The sequence below is a fragment of the Perna viridis genome, chromosome 13 (genome assembly GCF_037379345.1).
Source record: "Perna viridis isolate PV_CMFRI_1.1 ecotype Kerala chromosome 13, ASM3737934v1, whole genome shotgun sequence".
NCBI classification, from domain to species: Eukaryota; Metazoa; Mollusca; class Bivalvia; order Mytilida; family Mytilidae; genus Perna; species Perna viridis.
Window position 1 is genome coordinate 1083823 of NC_142457.1, and position 21927 is coordinate 1105749.

A 21927-nucleotide genomic window follows, 5' to 3' on the forward strand; every position below is an offset into this window, starting at 1 on the left:
ATGGCCGGATGCAGACACTTTGCAAAGGAGGGATGCCAGCCGCCTTTCCTCGGAAAAGGTGGGGATGCTACGACAATATTTTCCTTTTTTGTCAATTTTACACATGACAATGACATTTCCAATAAAAAGGGGGTGCCAACCCCCTGCACTCACAACTGCGGATTACACTTACTTGCAATATGACAGTGCCGCTGGCGAAGTAGGACATGCTTGCCCTTCCGAAGTTTCTGATGTCACTTCCTTTTTTTCATTAATATCTTGTTTTCCTTATCTTCATTGTTTAAACATTATTGTATGTAATCTATTTTATTACACCTGCTATTTTGTAATTAGATGGTCTAATTTGTTTCCTGTTTTTACGTTGGCCATGTAATTGGATTTTTACGTGTTCAGTCTCCAGTATTTTTTGCCGATATCTTGTAATTGGTAGTTTAGTTCCGATTGAGTAATGTAAATACTAATGCGTACACTAAATATGCATCACTCTTAACATGGGATGTTTATATAATTTTTCTGAGTAATGGTTTAATTTATTTGATGTATATGTTGTTTTTTTTTCTATCAACGAAACAACTAAAGCATTCGTTAAATACAACGATGTCCTTAATATTATTATGTTCGCTATATTTTGTACATTCTTCGTCTTTCTTTGGCGGTTTGACATTTTCTGCCGATATCTAGGCAAGTTTAATGGACACACAAAAAAACATGAGCAACCTGGATTCCACTAAGAACTTGGAGCATGGAACAGGTGTACTGGTAGGGTTAGTATCCTCTGTTTCTAAAAATTAACACCCACTGAGTTACTCAGAAAATGAACGGAACAGGAACGGAAGGCATTGACATGGTGCACGTGAATGAATCGATTTTCATCATAGCAGCAGAATAGCAAATCCCTTCATTACCTGCAAGTTAATGGTGAGCAGATAGATACAGTAGTTAATAAGAGAATGTCTACATAAGAGTACACCATACAATTAATCGTTTACATCGAATTAATTTAATTCATTTGTGAATTTTGTAAAAATATATCAGATGTCATAAACAAACTAAACATATAAATACTTTTTTCATAATATCTGCAAAAACAAAAACAAAATTCCGACGCATTAAAATAAATAAAACAATATTGAGGGACATCACAATTTACGTATATGACCTGAAGGTTAAAACACCTAGAGACGATCTACAAATACACTGAATATAAACAAAATAAAATGCAATCACATTATAAACCTGGAGATACGAAATACACACACACACACACACACACACACACACACACACACACACACAAACAAGAACCAAAACAAAACAAAACATAAAAAATAACATAAAAACAAAAGCACTTCCAATATGAACTACCACAAAAAATCCTCCTGCTCCGCCATTAACATTGTCACTTTGTATCCGAATTCGACAAATACAGATGTATTTTTAGTTCATTTTAGCATCGTACTTTCCCTCCACTGCCCCAGGTTAGGGAGATCTCATAAACCCCAACACATACTTAATGTACATGTACATGTCCAAAGCCAGGAACCTGTAGTCCAGTGGTTGGCTTTTTTTACGTTTATATGTTAATATTCGTTTTATGATTTTTTTCATAGAATAGGTCGATTTTCATCTTTTATGAATAGTTTCACATCTTTTGTTATGGAGCATTTTGCAGCTTACATTATGGTATGGGTTTTTCCCATGCATCAATAAGGACCATGTGGTGACCTGTAGAAGTTTAACTTTTGTTGCTTGGCAACAAAATAGAAATGTTAAGGAAAGCATAAAATATAAGATTTTGCATTGTAATGCAGCGCTAGCGTTCAGAGATCCCGGAACTAAACTATGATATGCAGATCAGTCTTCGGATTTCAAAACGTTCTACATAGGAAATTCCTGAAAGAAAAATGAAACTAAAACAAGTCTTACAAGCCTTATATATCAAATGAATTTCCTTCCGTCCATTTTTAAGAATACATGCTTCTAATTCATATACTACTCCTATAATCAATGCACTATAACTACTTTGTTATTCAAACAGCGATTTCATTGTTTTTTTTTTTTTTTTTTTGTTTTTTTTTTTTTGAGGGGGGGGGTTCAAACTTTTACCAATAGTGCTAACATAACCAGGTGTGTGTATGAAGTATATTAAAGACATTCTATATGAGAGCATCACAGATAATGCATACATGTAGCTGTCTTATAAGTACATGAACAAAACAACTTATGTTTATATCTGGTATTCTTTGGCGGTATATTGACAACCATGCAATCTAAACCGACCTTTCTAATTTAACATCAAAATGATTATAAGGAGCAAGTGCTGACATCAGTATGGAAACAGGGTATAATGTTTATAAATAGATTGGTAACGGATTAAAATGTGTATTGCTCTAGATATCTGTTCAATTGAACAGGCAATTTATTACTTTGTGTAAGAAAACGTTTTATGGTGACGTCACACAGTTCGCGTGTTTTCTTTCACCCGTGGGTGGAATAAGGAAATCTCACAAGGCTAAAATATGTAAAAATGTACAATGTATATCCTTGCCTCCTTGGTAAAAAAATATCATATTCAGTCTTTAAGTTTGATTACGTATAAGTAGTTCCGTATTAGAACAATAATCCGTATCAATGTACATGATAGTGACATACATTTGTATCTCTTATTTTAAATAATTTACACTATTAAACGTTTTAATTCTGCATTGTAATGGAATAACGTGTTAACCTGAAGATGGGTACAGCAAGTTCTCAAATTGATCATCTGAATCCGGAAGAAGAAGGTAGGATATCAGGCTCATCTGAGTCGGGAGGAAGAGGGTAGGATATGAGGCTCGTCTTAGTCCGGAGGAAGAGGGTAGGAGATGAGGCTCATCTGAGTCGGGAGGAAGAGGGTAGTATACGAGGCACATCTGAGTCGGGAGGAAGAGGGTAGGATATGAGGTTCATATGTGTATGCATGTGTATCTTTATACAGAACATCTTTCAATGAAAACGACTATGGCATTGTATGCATATAGAACATACAACACTCATGGTTATGAATAATTTTGGACTGTTAAATACAGGTCCACATACAACGTAAGAATGCGATTCTGAATTTTTTCCGCCTTTTTTCATTACGTCTCACTAAATTAGAGAACATGACATTGTACTTAATACAGGAAATAAATAGGAGAGGAGGGTGTGATTTTTAACCAATATTTATTCCGTTTGAACGGCTTTTATTGCATTCTTTAACTTCGGTGAAATAAAGTATGATAGTTTTTGACATAGTTATGAACATTAAGTATAAATTTTAGTTAGTTTTTGTTTTTAATCGTTTTGTTTCAATCTCATATTCATAACTGCTTCTCTGACACTCATTTTCAAAAAAGAGAAAGAGCAATGACTAATGTGCTCAGAATCAGAATGACGGTACCCTAGTGACAAAGCATGCTTACAATCGGGCTTTTTATTATATAAGCAAACACATAGGAATACGACACAGTGTTTGGGTCAATAAAATTGTGTACAAGTTGGGTCTGTTCAATTGATCAAACGCTTTCGTTCTGAAATGCAAAAAATACCCATCCACCATAAGGCACTAGACAGCAATCAACCAATCATTGTTTATATGAAAGGAGCATCAGCGACGTCCTACATGTATATACTAGTATGTAGAAAGCAAGACCAGAACTGAATGACTAAAAATTTGTCAACACGAAAGTAGACGATTGCGCAAATGCGGAGGCGCTGTTTTTGTCTGTAAATACGTCGAAGGATACGATTTTATCATCATTTATTTATCTAATAATGATTTTAAAATTATTGCCTGCATAGAAATGTATTAAACTTTCCCAGGAGAAAGTCTCATTCTCCTCTCCGAATCAGAACATGGCGGTGCACCGTAAACAAAGAATGTGCTCCGTCCATCATAGGCCTAGCCTAAAATCATATTAAGGTTTATATATAATTTTATACTTCAGCAAGAAGATCATCTTTGAAATATGAACTGGCAGAACGGTACAAATATATAGCTATACCGATAGGACTGGCGTCGCTTTTGTCGATACTTATTGGCATAGCGATAGTAATATTCGGATACAAAGGCGGGTTTCCGACGACGGCAGCAGTTCCGATCTGGTCAGGAATTATTGTAAGTAATATAAATGCAGAAGTATGAGTTATGTTAAACAAACGAGACCGAAAAACTGCTATTTTCAGTAGATGTTTTCATTTGGTAAAGAAATATACGTTGTAGTCTAAATTACGGTAAATAGCCAACGATAAGCTCATTTTCAAGTAGCATTTGATTCTGCTCCCATTTCTATTTTTTTCCTATATATAGGAACATGCATGCTGATTACTAATGAGACTTTCTAGAAGAGTAAATCAGTTCTCCTCTTGACTTCATTTGAACACACATTAAAACATGTTAAAACTTGAAAATCGACGAATCAGGCATTACTCAATTTTTGTTCACTCTGTTCTCTGAACCTGTATTTGTTCATTTCTGAAGAAAATAGATACGATGGGTATGTCAAGTAGACAACAACAACACCGGGATGAAAATTATCAGCCCAAGGCCACCCGATGGTCTTCAATAAACGACGAGGAGAGTTTAACCTTCATACCACATGACAGGCTGTCCCCAAAACAACATTATACACAGTAAAAGCGAAATCGTTGCTCTCATTGTCCCAAAAACATAAAAGTAAACTAAAAGTACAAACAAAATAAGAAATATAGAGGCCAGAAATTCCTGACTTGGGACAGGCGCAACAAATGCGTTGGGGTTAAAGTACTTTGGCATGACCACAACTATCCCCTTTAAAATCTGACCACTGTGGGAAATATTACACAATTACACATACGCGATATTCAGCTCAAAAATGTCCGAGTTATGATATGAATTCTAAGATCAAGAAACGGACATTATTATTAATATGTGTCTGTTTTATTTTTTTCTACTGTTATTTGTTTTGTTTTCGTTTTAGATTTTGTTTATTTGTCTGTATTTTTGTGTGTGTGTGTGTTTGTTTGGTTCAGTTTTATTCTAGTGTCTGCATAGTTTGGTAGCCTTTCTGCTGTCAGTCCATTTTTTTACTATTTTCTGCTCTGAAGTATGTTTGCCACACAGCCTGATCGTTTTCCTTTACCTTGTAGTCTCATTCTATCTGTAAGTTTATTGTCTTCATTTTTAGGTCATCTTTTTCCTACAGCATGTAAGTTTCTTCTCTTCTATATTGTCTCGATCTTTCGCTCTAAAGTTGATATAAGACCTCTGTTTACCAAAAATACCCTTTTTCACTCAAGTCACCTAAAATTAGATACCAGGTTGAATCACCCAATTCTTCGCAAACTGAACACAAGATTTGACCACTGTGACACAATGATCACAACTTAACTTATTTATTCCAAATGTTGCCCCACAATAATATTGGGCTAACCAAGGGTTTTTATGATAGAAGTCTACTATAGAAATCTGTGATATAACCAATTAATACATCATGAATTTCAATTGTTTCAAGCTGCTCTTTACTAATTGTTATGACATAGTATCTTGTTGATTTCGTCTTTTGAAGAGTATCTTTTTACTAGGGAAGAGGTTTGTAGGGTTGATGCTTCCGAGTCTACGATAAGTTTTGTGTTAGAACACTGTTATTTGGTTGTCAGTGAAAACGTTTCCACGAAAAAAATACTTAATTTTATAGATGTGTACTGCTGCAGGGTTTGGTATGTCTGCGAGTAAAGTCGGTCACGTGGATAAAAGTAATTCTCATAAGTATAAACAGGGATATTATGTAAGTATTATATTAGAACTGAATGATATCTGAGCGAATATAGAATGAATAGAAAAAATTGTGGGCAAACGCACAAATAAAACAAATCCTCACCTGCTCGACTTGAACTTGCAACATAAACGTCAACCAAAAAAGAACAATTTTTATGACAGAAATGTTGTCTATTACACACTTTCCAATCTTAACATGGTCAAGTAAGAAAAAGAACAGAAATAAATAGAACGAAGTCTTGGCATTTTCATTTTCCAAAATTGGCTGATTAAAATGTCACGATCAAGCTGCAGTACTTGACACTATTAAATCTGTTCACGATCATTAAAAAAAAAATGGGTTGAAAATGTCGACCTTGTGAAGACTGCGTGTACGAATTATCAAAACCTTCTCATGAGTGTTGATACGATCACATTCATCTATTATGTTAAAAGAAAACTTGTTTTTGACAAATCATAATCATATGATAACAAACAATTGTAGACGAATTATTAAGTACCAGTCCACATAAAATTCAGACACTGCCAATGGTAAAGTGATTCATGGTGAAGAAAACCCCACCAAACAAACGATGCTATATTTTCATATAACAACAATCTGTTCTGTATTCAGATCTGCATTTTTATTAGAAAATCATGCATTCATCTCCCACTAAAATCAACCAAATGAAGCTAAATCAAGAACCATAACTATTCCAAAGTGCAAATTGCATGTACGATCTATATAATTTTTATGACAAAAGTGCAACAACCAAATGAAAAACTAAGACTGGTTATGTGATCAATAACTGTTTCTGATCAAGAAATAAAACTGATTTTTTGGGGGGTTTTGACATGCATGAATCACCTTCTGTCTGATTTTTAGAAAAGACGGGTTCTTAATTAACCAAACCAACATGAAGTAACTGCTTATATTGTATACAAATCAATAACACAAAGTGAAAATTTCAGAGCACCTGAAAAGCTTTTCAGTAACCGTTCGATACGTTGAATAGCAGTCGGTGGTAAACTTAAAAAAAAAAACATAAAATACTTGATTATAAAACAAACATCGAACCAAAGAATAGTTGCGCCCTTGCTACCAGATACCTTTTTATTGTTCTTGCTTGCTCTGGTGCTCATGCGTATGAGATTAAAACGCACCAATGTATGGTGTACAGCATAATGATTACAGGATTATCAATAGATTCTATATTTTTTATTGTTTTACTTTCAGATATCAGTATTTTTCTACATTACTACGTATTCATTCTGGCACGTCAGTATGTGCTTAGGATACTCAGTCTGGGCTATTGTCGAGTGTTCTCAATATGAGTCAGAAAACAATAGGTGTCCGTCAAACTTTGGAATTTTAGTTGCTTTGAACGTTGTTATCATAGTCGCATGTATTATCAATTTGGTATCATCTATCGCAGTTTCTATATTTTATTACCGTTACTATAGCAACATGCAACCGCAGACTACGACTTTGTAACTTGATACAAAAACAGTAATAATACGAATAAAAAAAAGTGTCAACGCAAGACATTAATTGTGGTACGTGTGGAGTTCTTGTATGTAAAACTGAAAAGGAGAACAGGTAATCACCAATAAGTTTAATTAATCTAATGTGAAGGCCAAGGCACCCTTCTTTAAGAGGAAAGTCACAACAGAACAGACAAAAATATGTTTAATAAATGATAAACATTTCTTGAAAAAAACTTTTTCAAAAGGTACAAGTTTTCAATCATCAATTTCACATAAAGACATATGTATTTCTGATTGACTGCTACAAGTTTCGATGAATCAGACTCAATTTTTAAAAGCAGAGCCCGAGTTTTTTATTCTGTGACCCTATTGATACAAAAGCCACGCATAAGTAAAACCGACCTTGTCACAGAAGGGTCAAAACCGGTATTTACAGATGGGTAAATGGTGATTCATAATTAATTTCTGTGACATATCATTCTGCCCAGTAGTATGTCTTTTAGACCCGTGCTCAATATCTACAAAGTTCATGATTTTTATCTTTTTCATCTAATAATTATTGGTATAAGCAATGTGGGAGCGAAGAAGGATCTGACCACGATGATGTAAGACTAAGATTTAGACAGCAGCGAACTTTGAAACGGTCAAACATGTTCAGGACAGTAGAAAACATTTTAAAAAAATCTTTCCATAACTTTTAGACAGTTTTGTGAACTATATGAATTTCGTATCTAAGATTTACATGTACGACTTAACCATCGAAAAAAGTGTAAAGATCATATGGTAAAATATGGTTCTAATTGGGAAAGATATTTGAGTGTGTTCTTACAGGATATACATGTATATTACAACATAAAAAATATCCACATATCTTCATAGAGGCCCTGAACAAATAATTACAAATAATTTCAAAGAATAATCAAGGGAACATATGAAAATGTATGTTCTATATTTCTTCTATACACTAGTCGCTACACATATGGGATTAACTTCAAGTTTGTGAGTGGTATACGACAGTATATAAATCAAGTATTACTCCAGCTAAGAATCATGCAAAATGTGATTCATGGTTAGAAAGCCTACTATTTGTATTTTTGATATTTTGTTTAAAATTGTCATCTGGCTTTTCATATAAACCTTGTTCATAAGAGATAAAAATCATATAGAATGTACTGTAGAATTTACTATTAAGGGAGATAACTATGTAAATGACACTAAAATACAATAGAAACTGTTACAATGTCGATTATCACCTAAGAGCAGACAAATTGGAATAAATACATTATTACACTTTCATAATATAGATTCATATAACAACTTAATTACAAAAATAAAATATGAAGCATCTTTTGGGGGTTATCAATTTTTTCAGATTTTACATGATTCTTACAAAGACAGCCAAATAATAATTATGTATCCCACTTCCTACTAAGTTGGTTATTTTTATTCACTAGTTTGAATGGAGCTGCGTTGACAAAGTGCTTCAGTAGTGCACGTTAAAATATTCAACGTGATGTTCCAAAAGACAATTGAGATATGTCAAAAAGAGTTAATCCCTAAGAAAACATTGTATGCTGTACAAAAACATATTTCAATCGATGCTGACAAGGCATCAAACGACTCTTTCTTGTTAAAATGTGCTTTGAAAAAAGCTGCGGAACAGAGAGAAAAATCTTCCTTGTGCTCCGTATGGTCAATATACAAGCAGTACACAAAGACAGAGACATAATAATAGAATAAATATATAGAGGGATTTCTCTTAGATAATAAAAAAGTCATATTTTGTGAATCTAAAACAGAGGCAACAGTACTTACAAAACCAGTCATCATTTTCTGCAATAGTCCTGCGTTGTCTTTAAACGGGATATGTGTACACGAAAAATAAAAGAACGAATAATTACGCCCACATACCCAACATTCAACATAACGGAGAATCAGATTTAAAATTTGAGATTTTATCAATTAAGAATGCACATAAGTTCAGATACATGGATTAAAATTGTCTTGCTTGCTCTGGTGCTCATGCGTATGAGTATAAAACGCACCAATGTATGGTGTACAGCATAATGATTACAGGATTATCAATAGATTCTATATTTTTTATTGTTTTACTTTCAGATATCAGTATTTTTCTACATTACTACGTATTCATTCTGGCACGTCAGTATGTGCTTAGGATACTCAGTCTGGGCTATTGTCGAGTGTTCTCAATATGAGTCAGAAAACAATAGGTGTCCGTCAAACTTTGGAATTTTAGTTGCTTTGAACGTTGTTATCATAGTCACATGTATTGTCAATTTGGTATCATCTATCGCAGTTTCTATATTTTATTACCGTTACTATAGCAACATGCAACCGCAGACTACGACTTTGTAACTTGATACAAAAACAGTAATAATACGAATAAAAAAAAGTGTCAACGCAAGACATTAATTGTGGTACGTGTGGAGTTCTTGTATGTAAAACTGAAAAGGAGAACAGGTAATCACCAATAAGTTTAATTAATCTAATGTGAAGGCCAAGGCACCCTTCTTTAAGAGGAAAGTCACAACAGAACAGACAAAAAATATGTTTAATAAATGATAAACATTTCTTGAAAAAAACTTTTTCAAAAGGTACAAGTTTTCAATCATCAATTTCACATAAAGACATATGTATTTCTGATTGACTGCTACAAGTTTCGATGAATCAGACTCAATTTTTAAAAGCAGAGCCCGAGTTTTTTATTCTGTGACCCTATTGATACAAAAGCCACGCATAAGTAAAACCGACCTTGTCACAGAAGGGTCAAAACCGGTATTTACAGATGGGTAAATGGTGATTCATAATTAATTTCTGTGACATATCATTCTGCCCAGTAGTATGTCTTTTAGACCCGTGCTCAATATCTACAAAGTTCATGATTTGTTTCTTTTTCATCCGATAATTATTAGTATAAGCAATGTGGGAGCGAAGAAGGATCTGACTACGATGATGTAAGACTAAGATTTAGACAGCAGCGAACTTTGAAACAGTCAAACATGTTCAAGACAGTAGAAAACATTTTTAAAAAATCTTTCCATAACTTTTAGGCAGTTTTGTGAACTATATGAATTTCGTGTCTAAGATTTACATGTACGACTTAACTATCGAAAAAAGTGTAAAGATCATATGGTAAAATATGGTTCTAATTGGGAAAGATATTTGAGTGTGTTCTTACAGGATATACATGTATATTACAACATAAAAAATATCCACATATCTTCATAGAGGCCCTGAACAAATAATTACAAATAATTTCAAAGAATAATCAAGGGAACATATGAAAATGTATGTTCTATATTTCTTCTATACACTAGTCGCTACACATATGGGATTAACTTCAAGTTTGTGAGTGGTATACGACAGTATATAAATCAAGTATTACTCCAGCTAAGAATCATGCAAAATGTGATTCATGGTTGGAAAGCCTACTATTTGTATTTTTGATATTTTGTTTAAAATTATCATCTGGCTTTTCATATAAACCTTGTTCATAAGAGATAAAAATCATATAGAATGTACTGTAGAATTTACTATTAAGGGAGATAACTATGTAAATGACACTAAAATACAATAGAAACTGTTACAATGTCGATTATCACCTAAGAGCAGACAAATTGGAATAAATACATTATTACACTTTCATAATATAGATTCATATAACAACTTAATTACAAAAATAAAATATGAAGCATCTTTTGGGGGTTATCAATTTTTTCAGATTTTACATGATTCTTACAAAGACAGCCAAATAATAATTATGTATCCCACTCCCTACTAAGATGGTTATTTTTATTCACTAGTTTGAATGGAGCTGCGTTGACAAAGTGCTTCAGTAGTGCACGTTAAAATATTCAACGTGATGTTCCAAAAGACAATTGAGATATGTCAAAAAGAGTTAATCCCTAAGAAAACATTGTATGCTGTACAAAAACATATTTCAATCGATGCTGACAAGGCATCAAACGACTCTTTCTTGATAAGATGTGTTTTGAAAAAAGCTTCGAAACAGATGAAAAAAATCTAACTGGTGCCTCGTATGGTCAAACAACTTGGGGAATTCTGGAAAGGATGTCACTGATTGGCACAGACGAGAAAGTTTTATTATAAATCTTTTTCTTTCGCCCTTAATTTGGAAAAAAAAGTTTTTTATACGCTAGAAGCTACGTTTTTTTATTTACAAATCTAATCAGTTATAACTTGCATATAAGCTAATTCTGGAATATTACTCCATATTTGTCAATTCAGAACTGGTGTCGTTACAACACATTTATTGCAACATCAATTGCTATTTCAGAGGCCATAACTCCATAGAAAGATATCCGGTTTTTCTGAAATTTTGACTGATAACACAAATAACCTTTTTCAACCAATTGCCATAGTTTAAAAAAAAGCCAAAACCGTGAAATGGTTGGAATTCTAAAAAAAAGAGCGATTTACTCTCCTTAACGAGATTTTGGATAAACTTGAACATTTCAAAGATCATTGATTTAAATTTCTTCCATCTCTAACCGTTTTTTGAAATAAAGGCGAAACTTGGGTCGATATCTATGGTCTATTTTTAGACACAACGGCCATAATTGATATGGTTTATGGTTTTTCTAGCCATATGTACACTAAACTCAGTTGATAAGACAACATAAACGCTCCCTTTCGGATCGTTGTATTGTGCAAAACGTTTTATGACTAATATATCCCGCTGTACAAATCAGAAAAATAATCTACATCAAGAAAGAGCTTTCGAATCTTTTTGTCAATATCAATCGTGTTCTATTTGTTTTTAGCAGAGGATGTTCTGTCAGATAAAAAAAAGCATTTAGCAGTCATATAGCTCATAACCATATTCAGTTTTTCATGTGTAGGTAGTACCCAGGGTAACCAATACTCTGGCGGAAGATGTGTAATTCTTTGTTACATGTATTTTTATGTAATTTGATGAATAAATGTGTTTATTTTTTTCATTTTGTGTATTAACTGTTTCATTTGTGTAATTCTTCTACTATGAATATTCTGTCTTTTCTTCTATTTTCTTCTTAGTGCTTGACTTTTTGTTTATGTGGTTCAGTTTTATTGTGTGCCTGAGTAAAGCAAAACATTGTCTGATTTAAATATACTCTGAATATTATTTGCAAACAAGATTCAGTTAATCATAAAACTAGTAAATTTATTAAAAAAATAATACATATATAAAAGGTAAAAACAATATCTATATAACGAACAACTTGCAATCAACCAGATGTCAGATTTTATCAAGTGCATATTTTAGCCCAAGAGTTCAATAAGGACGAAAAAAAAAACAAATATGAACGCTATTGTGTTTCTAGTACTGACATCCCATCGAATCAAAAATTAATAAGAATATTACATAATGAAGTATGTGATATTTACAATGAAAATAATCGATTTTCAAATATGCTGTAAAATCTTCAAGACTAATTATAACATTCACGTGTACTTTTTATTCTTTTCTATTGCAAAACCACTGAAAAAAAACAGCCGTGCATTATCCGGAAGCTACTTTACGAATTTTCATCTTTAAACAAAATCCGTAAATACTAAGATTTGTATCAAATGTGATCTTGTTTTCATTTTCAAAAATAAAGTGCAAGTTTCAGAAGAATGTTTCATGTCTGGTCTTAACCCTGAATTGCATCCTTTTGATTACCGCTATAACCTTGGTTCCCTTGATTATTCTTACACTTAAATTGGATATAATACGCCTCGATTAACCAACTTTAATGAAGAGAATTGAATAGTATTTGAATTTATGTTCGAATAAATTAAAAATGAAAATGGTGACTGGACAGTTTATAACTGGACTGAAATTAAACATAAGTGTAACAAGACCTATTGCCCCCACCCCCTTCCCCCAAAAAACATCGATTTCTCTGTTTTCCACTGCACCATAATGTAACATATTTCGATTTTTTTTAAAAATTTTCTTTCATTTTATTGAATAACTATTATTTTCTTTCTCTTTTTTTTCCTGTTAAATTTAAAGCAAAATTTGATGTAAAAATTATAATAAAATAACAAACACATAGCGTTGACTTGTAAAGGTTCAAACCATGTGATTGCATATCAATCTACTTGTCAATATGCAATACGAAGACATGTGTGGATAAATATTTCTCATTTGTTTTTTTTCTATCAAAACTTTTTCAAAGCAATTACTAAGTGATCGGAACTTAGTCATGTTCTGAAAGTTGTTCAATTTCTTTTACAGAAACAAACATAGGAATCACCTAAATAGAACATACCTTCTTCCGGCAACATTCGAGAAATGATAATAATAAAAACTGATTTGCAAACGAAAAAAAAAAGAAAGTCAGATCAACATTTGTTATTTTAGGAAAGCCTATTTGTTTATGTTCATAGTATTCATTATTTTTTTCTATGGCATTTTAAACACTTATTTAAAAAAAATATCAACAGTCTATACAAAACATCAAATGTAAAGTACAATATAGCGTCACACAAAATGTCAAAATTACTACAATCTGCGTAAATTATTATCAAAAGGTAGCAAAAATATTACAAATCGTAATAGATATTGAACCGTAACAATGAAATAAATATTGAATACAAAAAAACTAGTCTGAAGAAAGCAAAATAGATAGCACAGACAAACAACAAGTCACTCCTAGTGCACTTAATCTCATTAAGTATAAGAATCTCAAGAATAAGGCAAAATGGAGAAAATCAGAAACATGCATGCATGTCAAACACCCGTCGATTTGTAAATATGTTTCCACGAAAGATGATTTTTTTTGGGAGGATACATTTTTTTAACTCTAACATCACTGCATTTGTAAAGAAAATGTTTATTAGAATGATAGAAAAAGGAGATTTTTGACAACGTTACCTGCCCTTGAAATTTTTATTTTTACTGTATTTCAATGAATTTATGACTAAATATACCAAAAGATATGGAAAATCTTGTCTGTTTTCCTTGATTCTGACGTTACCAATATTCAAATGGAAGATTTTTATACCATAAGTTTCTCCCACTGCCTGATTCTTACAGGGACTGACGCTTAATTCTTTACGATTTGGCGAAGCACAACAGAGCATGTATAAATGTGGCATTTCTACAAACAGACTAACGTCTTTGATCATAGTCAAAGAAATTATGTAATATTATTAAAATATCAAAACAAGTCCATGCAAAAAGGAAACAGGAAAATGTAGGCTACAGGTCCATGGCAAGTAAAACAAAAATAAAATGAACAAAGTGAAGCAAAATGAAAATTAAGTCATTTTATTGGAATGTAGTGCTTTAAAAATTTAACATATTGTTTCCCTTAATTTTCCTGATTATATTTTAGAATTGGTACTGGATAAAAACTGGTAGGTTTCAGGTTACTGCCTTGATACTAAAACATATTGGTCATTTCCAATGCCACTGTTACATCAAATCGACTGTGACGTCACCGATTTACAAAAATGTCAGTTTTGAAAGTCATCATACCGGTTTACTGCGATCTTTTTTTCTGCCTCGATTTAAAAACTATCGTTATTCCATATGTAAAAATATATGTTAATTGGAAAAACTACTACATTTGTAATATTAACTGATGACAATATGCATTAACGCTGTATATTTTTTTTTCTATTTTTCATACTTTCACTTCAGTTATGGATTCTAAAACTATTGTTCATTGATATCATTCATTCTAATAAGGCTACAATATCAGAGTAATTTCCCTCAAGAGCTATATCCAAGGGTGTTCTTCCATTTCCGTCTTTTATGTTTTTGTCTGCTCCTTTATCCAACAGCATTGTGACTGACTGTTTTTGTTTATAAGTACATGCAGTGTGTAGAGGACAAGAGCTATTCATGTTTGGTATGTTTATATTTGCGCCATGCTGTATTAAAACTTCCAATATATTGACATGTCCTAACATACAAACTTTATCGACCGATGACTCGCCAATGGAACAATAGTGGAGGATATCTACCGATTTTGACTGCAAAAGTTCTTGTACAACATTACTGTGATTGTTATAACATGATATTTGCAATGGAGAAAAACCGGTATCTCTGTATGCATTAATATTTACATTGTTCTGAATCAATTCCTTTACAACTTCAAGATGGCCATTCTCACATGCTATATAAAATGGAGACGACCCGTTTTCATTACCTTTGTCCAAGTCCAAATTTCTTGCGTTACAAATCAGTGTTTTGACGATATCAACATGTCCCTTTTGGCATGCTATAAACAACGGCGTTAATCTGCTTTTAGAACAATGATTGACATCAATTTTTCCACATTCAAGGAGTGCTTCGACTACCTCTACATGTGCATTTAAACAAGCGATTTGCAATGGAGATTTCCCATTATTCAGGCTTTTGTTTATGTCCACATTGTGTTTAATGAGTTCTCGAACAACCGTCTTATGACCATTCTGACACGCACTATACAGTGGGCTTGCTCCATTCTTTTTACATTTATTTGTGTCTACATTTATCTGAAGAAGAACCTTGACAATCTCAACGTTTCCGTTTTGACATGCTATATACAATGAGGAACAGCCATCATTATCACAGAGGTCAGTATCTATTTTCTGACAATTAATAAGTTCTTTAACAACTTCTATATGATTGTTATTACAGGCTATCTATAATGGCGGTATACCGTTATGCAGGCTTTTGTTGACGTCCACATTGTGTTTAATTAGTTCCCGAAGAACCATGTGATGCCCATTCTGACAGGCGATGTACAGTGGGCTTGCTCCATTCCTGTTACATTTGTTTGTGTCTACATTTTTCTGAAGAAGAACTTTGACAATTTCAACGTTTCCGTTTTGACATGCTATATACAATGAGGAACAGCCATCATTATCACAGAGGTCAATTACTATTTTCTGACAATTAATAAGTTCTTCAACAACTTCTCTGTGATTGTTATTACAGGCTATCAGTAATGGCGGTGTACCGTCATTCCGACTTTTGTTGACGTCTGCTGAGTTTTCTATAAGTAATCGTACAATTTCTACATTACCTTGTTGGCAAGCTAGATATAATGAGGTATAGCCATCATTATCACAGAGGTCAATATCTATTTTCTGACAATTAATAAGTTCCTTAACAACTTCTATATGATTGTTATCACAGGCTATCTGTAAAGGCGGTGTACCGTCATGCATGGTTTTGTTGACGTCCACATTGTGTTCAATGAGTTCCCGGAGAACCATGTAATGCCCATTCTGACAGGCACTACACAGTGGGCTTGCTCCATTCCTGTTACATTTGTTTGTGTCTACTTTTTTCTGAAGAAGAATTTTGACAATTTCAACGTTTCCTTCTTAACATGCTATATACAATGAGGAACAGCCATCATTATCACAAAGATCAATATCTATTTTCTGACAATTCACAAGTTCTTTGACAACCTCTATATGATTATTATTACAGGCTATCAGTAATGGCGGTGTACCGTCATTCCGACTTTTGTTGACGTCTGCTGAGGTTTCTATAAGTAATCGTACAATTTCTACATTACCTTGTTGGCAAGCTAGATGTAATGAGGTATAGCCACCATTATCACAGAAGTCAATATCTATTTTCTGACAATTAATAAGTTCCTTAACAACTTCTATATGATTGTTATTACAGGCTATCTGTAAAGGCGGTGTACCGTCATGCACGGTTTTGTTGACGTCCACATTGTGTTTAATGAGTTCCCGAAGAACCATGTGATGCCCATTCTGACAGGCGATGTACAGCGGGCTTGCTCCATTCCTGTTACATTTGTTTGTGTCTACATTTTTCTGAAGAAGAACCTTGACAATTTCAACGTTTCCGTTTTGACATGCTGTATACAATGAGGAATGGCCATCATTATTACAGAGGTCAATTACTATTTTCTGACAATTCACAAGTTTTTTGACAACTTCTATATCATTGTTATTACAGGCTATCTGTAAAGGCGGTGTACCGTCATGCATGGTTTTGTTGACGTCCACATTGTGTTTAATGAGTTCCCGGAGAACCATGTGATGCCCATTCTGACAGGCACTATACAGTGGGCTTGCTCCATTCCTGTTACATTTGTTTGTGTCTACATTTTTCTGAAGAAGAACATTGACAATTTCAACGTTTCCGTTATGACATGCTATATACAATGAGGAACAGCCATCATTATCACAGAGGTCAATTACTATTTTCTGACAATTAAGAAGTTCTTTGACAACCTCTATATGATTGTTAATACAGGCTATCAGTAATGGCAATGTACCGTCATTCCGACTTTTGTTGACGTCTGCTGAGTTTTCTGTAAGTAATCGTACAATTTCTACATTACCTTGTTGGCAAGCTAGATATAATGGGGTATAGCCATCATTATCACAGAGGTCAATATCTATTTTCTGACAATTAATAAGTTCTTTGACAACCTCTATATGATTGTTATTACAGGCTATCTGTAAAGGCGGTGTACCGTCATGCACGATTTTGTTGACGTCCACATTGTGTTTAATGAGTTCCCGAAGAACCATGTGATGCCCATTTTGACAGGCGATGTACAGTGGGCTTGCTCCATTCCTGTTACATTTGTTTGTGTCTACATTTTTCTGAAGAAGAACCTTAACAATTTCAACGTATCCGTTTTGACATGCTATATACAATGAAGAAAAGCCATCATTATCACAGCGGTCAATATCTATTTTCTGACAATTAATAAGTTCTTCAACAACTTCTCTGTGATTGTTATTACAGGCTATCAGTTATGCCGGTGGACCGTCATTCCGACTTTTGTTGACGTCTGCTGAGTTTTCTATAAGTAATCGTACAATTTCTACATTACCTTGTTGGCAAGCTAGATGTAATGAGGTATAGCCATCATTATCACAGAAGTCAATATCTATTTTCTGACAATTAATAAGTTCCTTAACAACTTCTATATGATTGTTATCACAGGCTGTCTGTAAAGGCGGTGTACCGTCATGCGTGGCTTTGTTGACGTCCACAATTTGTTAAATGAGTTCCCGAAGAACCATGTGATGCCCATTCTGACAGGCGATGTACAGTGGGCTTGCTGCATTCTTGTTACATTTGTTTGTGTCTACGTTTTTCTGAAGAAGAACCTTAACAATTTCAACGTTTCCCTCTTGACATGCTATATACAATGAAGAACATCCATTATTATCACAGAGGTCAATATCTATTTTCTGACAATTCACAAGTTCTTCAACAACTTCTATATGATTGTTATCACAGGCTATCTGTAATGGCGTTGTACCGTCATGCAGGCTCATATTTATGTTCACCTTGTTTTGGATAAGTTCTCGGACAACCATGACATGTCCATTCTGACAAGCAGTAAACAATGGAGTCGCTCCATTCTTGTTACTTTTGTTTAAATCTACAGACATTTCTACTAATATGTCTACTATGTCTGTATTACCATTCTGGCATGCCATAAAGAGTGCTGTGCAGCCATTTTTGTTACTTTGATCAATGTCATTTTTGTCAATCTTTTGGAGAAGTTCTTTTACTACAAGTGTGTGCCCATTTGCACTCGCAACACCGAGGGGGGTATCGCCATCTAAATCACCAATATTTATTCTTTTTGAGACCGGTAACAATATCTGAACAGTGTTTATGTGCCCCTCCTGTGACGCTATTTGTAATGGAGTATATGTATTAAATGTGCCTAAATCGGGATCTGCACCATTTTCCAACATCCATTTAGCGAATATTACGTCGTTATACAAACATATCTGATATAAAGCAGTATCTCCACTTTTTATGTCTCTTTTCTTCAGTAAGTTAATTTTAACAGATTTTCCGAGTTGCTGGACATGAGCTACGAATTTTTCCCGGAATATTTTTGATTTCATGTTACTATTGCTAAAAACGCTCCTTATCAGTCCTTTTTTCCAATCACCAATTAAGCGAATGAATAATATGTTGTTTGTTTTCCCCATCAAATTTATACAAAATGATTTTGTTTCCTCCCTGCATTCAGAATAGCGGCAGACAAACCTTTCGCGGATGAATTCATGATCGGCATTTTCGATAATACACTTCGTCATTTTTTCTTCCCTTTCACCAAAGTACTGCGCCAAAAAGTCAAATAGTTTGTCATGTATGATTGTATAATTGCCTTCTCTTAATCTTATGTAAATACGATCAAGCTGTATCAATGATGTTTGTATGTTTCTTATTGGCTCTGACTCAGGTAATTCGCACAAGTACAATACTTTGTTTTTCTAAAGCTTTATTCCCTTGGTAAAAGTCTTTATTAGACAGCTTATTATTAAATAAAACACATAGCATTAAGGCGCAATATTTTCGTTTCCCATCATCATTTTCTCCAAACATTTGTTCAATGTCATTCTTTAACACGATGAACGGATTTCTTAAGCATTCATAGACATCCGAAGAATTCTTTTCTTTAAACAATTTACAAAGTAATGGAAAGAAATCAATTGTATCTATAACTAATTCATCCACTTCAAAGTGGCTAAAATATTTCTTGGCAATGTTTTTCCTTTCCGATTTAGTCAAATTCAAAGTTTCTGAATTTATGTTACAGTCATCTTTTTCGAAAAAAGATACATTTTTCATTTTTCTATGACTATATACCTGTAGCCTACATGTTGCAAGCATTTTACAGCAATCAGATTGCAGTAATGATTTAATGCCATTTTCTTCGGACCGCCAGGTTTCAAAATAGATCTGGTTAAATGCAAACTTACCACATACGTCGTCAAAAACAAACAATGTTTTTCTGCCCTCTACAAAATATGTTCTAATAATCTCCGGATTACTGGCGGGAACAATAATATATCCTTTATCTCTCATTATAAGTGCAGTGTGGCGTGCTAAATAGGTTTTACCGGATCCACTGTTACCGGTGACAATGACACAGTTCTGCTGATTGATTTGTTTTAGCACTTCATCTGCAGCTCTTGTCTGAACAAACAATTCGTCTTCCTTTTTCCATTGATCAACAATAGCATTGAATTGAACTGGAAAAAGATAAAACAAAGAACGAATCTATATTAAAAATGAGTTATCGTATATGCATTTTGGTAGATAATACTATAACAACTTTATTAGGCTTTAAATGGAAAAAAAACTCAGCGCTATCGAACATATTGACAGACGTATAAATTGAATAAGTTCACTTTGCTTAATGATCGGCAGACTTGGGACAGTTAAAACATCAAATTCTAGAACCTTGGCACTAACGCGATAAGGAAATCTAGATTTTAAAACAACCAAACAAATGCAATCAAGGGATTAAGGCTAAGCCTGGAAACAGACTTACAAACACTTACAAAAAAAATAAAGGTTATGAGCAACTGTGACTCAACTAAAAAACGTGGAGCATATGGACCAGGTGCATCGGTGGGGTTAGCGTTGTCTGCCTTTCTAGAAACACCCACCGAGTTGCTCATAAAAAATTCTATCCGGGTAGACGAAAGAGGAAAGTATAAAATTTGGTGGCGTTTCCCTTTTTTATATACAAACTAATTTCAGTTACCTTATTATCAAGTAATACGCTTAAGATATCTGTATGTTAGAAGTATGAATTGTATACTACTTATAGAAATGGAGAAATATATTGTGTTGTCTTATTAATGTATTGGACATCGAAAAATTTCAATAAAAAATTAAAGACGTATTCTTCATCAATGTTGTTATGCTTTGAAGTCTTCACTCCAAAATAGGAGAAATATTTTTTCTTGTATGTAAGAATAGCAAAATTTTATCTCTTATCAAATATCCCTTCCAGCTTTAATGAGTTTCGTAAAAATACTTGTGATTATCAACTAGTATGGGTATGAATTAAGACCATAATAGAAAAATGCTGTTAAGAGTAATACGAGCTTTTTGATATATTAATTATGATCTACTTTCAACCATGATAATTTAAATACTGCAATGTTTCGTATGTTCAATGAAGTGATATCATTAATATGTCATAATGATTTTTAAACATAAAAAGAATAGAATAATCTTTCAACATAATTTAGACATATTTACATATGCATCAGTCAAACCATGTCCAAGAATGTGTAAATCAATTTCATATTAAAGTTCCTGGTATACGTTTTGGTCACAAGACTTTAGAAATGTCAATTCACCTCCCATTTATATCGTTTTCATGAATTTGTTTCTAATTCGTAACGATGTGCATCAATAAATCAAACGTTTTTGCTGACCCCAATATCGATGACTCTTATATAGCTTTTCTTGTTAATTTCTACTGAAAAGACTGAGCAAACATCTAGGAAAAGTAATGGAGCATTTCGAAACTGACTTCGATAATATCAATTTATTGCAAAGTGTCAATACAAGCTAATACAATACGGACTAAAACCGAGCACAGCATATCCTTTTACAAGTATAAGGTTACACTGTAAATGACAAATAGTTGAAGAAAATGCATGCGCACTGCTTAGACAGCAGCGAATGCCAATTTTAAGAGTAATCAACGGAATCATCAAGATTTTAGCGGAAATCTAGAAAATATACGCCAGGGATAAAGACCTACAAAGAAAATAAAATAACCAAAGAAAAAAAACTTACAAAGAAACTCAAGTAAATGAGCAACCCGGACTCAAATAAAAACTGGGGCATGGACCACATGCATCGGTATGGTAAGCGTCCTCTGCTTTTCTAGAAACACCTGCCGAGATGCTCA

At 33.4% G+C, this 21927-nt stretch overlaps 1 pseudogene; it reads right to left on the reverse strand.

The window, feature by feature from the left end:
* Window positions 1-14935: 14935 nt before the first annotated feature.
* On the reverse strand, window positions 14936-21374 carry LOC148599167 (uncharacterized; annotated as a pseudogene).
* Between the last annotated feature and the right edge of the window lie 553 nt (window positions 21375-21927).